A 2,940-nucleotide genomic window follows, 5' to 3' on the forward strand; every position below is an offset into this window, starting at 1 on the left:
GTTACCAAATGCATTTTCGTGCAATCAATGTACAACCAACTCATAGTAACAACTCATATCTCTAGGTTTGAAGAATATAAGATATTATCGTGTCATGATCACTTGTGATAAAATCCATGAAGTGATTCCAATGAGCGCAGGTTGTATCCAATACTCAGAACTTATGAGCACTCATGAGTGTTGTAGCCCTTTGTCCAACACCTTAGACCTCTACAAGCCAACCCATGACAGTCTTAATTCATATCTACTTCCAACATATGACCGACTGTGGATATTTTGAATAACTTAGTCATTCCAGAAGAATGACCTAGTTTATTTGGGAAGTCAAAACATGCAAAGTGAAACACAATAATAATTGAATCCAATATGGTATCAAAACCTATGAACATAAATAAAACACCTTTTATTTATCACAATATGATTACACATTATTCATTGTATACTGTTTCAGCTATCAACTTTATTCTTGAATTTAAAACAATAGTTGTCCCATCCTCCAAGCATGCCATACACCAATTATGCATACTATGTTTGTCTATGATCTTTACTTTGTGAACTAGATCAATTGAACATAACTTCAATGATTCTCTTTTCATAGTCCCAAATCCTTACTGCAAATGCAAGAATTCCAAATTCATGTGATTTACTGAAATCTATTAGATTCTAAACTTATATGCATTGAACCTCTTGTAATGATTATGCACAAATTTAGAAGGACTTGACAACAACCATTACAGACCATTCCAAAGGAGATCAACTCCTTGGAAACATCCTTCTTGCATTAAGTTTCCTTAATCTTACACAGATTGAAAATTCTAACTTTGAAACTTTTCTAGATTCCATTTTGACTTATCACTTCTGAACAAGAGTTGCCTCCTTACAGATTATGTCAATATGGTCCTTCTAGAATTATCACTATACTTCCAACTATCCTTGAGCAACCAATCTTTGGTAAACCTTAGATTGTCCTCAACAATTGTTTAATCCTTTTAGTTATATCCAGTTCTAAACCTTTTCCCTTCTTAATGCCCCAGGCATTTGGAAAATTTTAGAAAGGATGAATATAGCACATGTAATCGATCTTATATCCGAAGCATATGGGACACGATTCATGATGTCTCACATAAAGACTAAACCAGTCTTTTGCTATAACATTTCCATTTCTATTTGCCAAGTTCTCATAATTCAGATTATGAAAAGGGATGCCGTAATCATAATCGAATTTTAGAACGCAAATAATGGACCCATATACAAAATTTCCTTATGTTGAGCCATTCCAACATGAAATTCATATATATTTCCTTGACTAAATGATTAAAGTCTCACGATCTAAGCTTATAGATTTGAGATGAAGTATAATTTCCTCTCCCTTAATTATAGCAAAACAACTTTTTCCCAATTGAAACCTTTTGTTTTCTATAATTAACATTGCTAGCTTGCAATACTTATCATAATTATCATGCTCCAACTAACGTGATGATTATTAGCATAACACTTATGCTCCCACTAGCTTTGAAATGTACTCAGAAATCAACTGAATTTCTTACCAAAGTTCAGATTTCTGATACTAGATTGTTTTGATAAAACTTTATCAAAAACATACACCTTCCCTTAGATAGCACACTTGTGTGTCTAAACACTTATGAAGAGGGATGTCGTAATCATAATGGTTAGACCTATTTTCCACTTCTCACAAATCCAGGTTAGTGTGCCGGTAAACCACACACGCTCCACTAACGACTTTGAGTATGCAAATATCACAATTGCTATCTAGCTAAAATCTTATTAGTGAAAGTGTTTCCTCACCAACATTTTCATGAATCGGAGACAAACCTTATGACACTTAGATTTAATGGTGTATGTGTTCTCATCCATGTGAATTATCAGAACCATAGTCACAAGACAAGGATAATGACAAATCCAAACTCATATGGACTGAACTCAATCTTAATTTCTTGCCACGTGGCAGCTCAAGGGCCTGCCATTGCTTCCAAGTTGTTGTGCAACCAATTGAGAACTCTAAGAACTCATATGCAAAGCCAGCTTTAATTGGAATGGGCACAGAATATGTCAACACGATAGGTTATAAACCTCAAGTCGTGTGCTAGTGAAGTACTTTAGGTTCTATTCTTGATTAGTTCTTGAGACTTTCAAGACCTTTAAGACTCCCACTATCCTCTTGACCTATAAGACTCCCTTGTCAAACATCCAAGAGATAGTGTGGATTCTAACCAAGAAAAACACTTCACACAATTGGCCTAAGTTGGTCTTTGTTTTATCCAAAACATCACAACTTACCAATTTCAAATGTACAAGAGTAGAAAACTTTTACTCTTACATTTGACAAGTGTTTTAAACCTTCTTTGAGACATGTCACTCAAGTTACAATCTTGGAGTATGACTCTAAGAATTGTTTTTGGAACGAAGTATGAATCATCTTCTTGATTTAACCACTTCAACAATTCATAGTTCCTCTTCTTAGCTATAAGAAAGCACTTAGAGGATGAATTATGATAAGGTCTCTAAATCATTAAGATGATCATAAAAACTGATACGAAAGTACTCTCCCATCTTTTCAGATTTGAGAAACTTCTATCCTTCTGCCTAATTTGATTCTTCTTATTCGCTCTGCCTTACATTGGAACCTTTTTCCAATGTCTCAGAATTACACTTAAGCTTGTAAGTATAACCATATTTACTGAACTTTAGTAAATTATGACGAATAATCTTATTGATCTTTTGTGGTGGACTTGACCAACGTATGTTGAATGTTTTTGTGGACTGTGATAATAGTACATCTTGTACCTTACGAGTATTGTCTCTAGATCTTCAAAGCAATTACCGCTGCCCCTGACTCAAGATCATGTGTTGTATAGTTAACTTTCTGCATCTTAAGCTGTCTTGAGGTATAGGCAGTGACCTTTCCTCTTGCATAAGAAC

This window comes from Lactuca saligna, chromosome 4 (assembly GCF_052625555.1).
Source record: "Lactuca saligna cultivar CGN05327 chromosome 4, ASM5262555v1, whole genome shotgun sequence".
Lineage (NCBI taxonomy): Eukaryota > Viridiplantae > Streptophyta > Magnoliopsida > Asterales > Asteraceae > Lactuca > Lactuca saligna.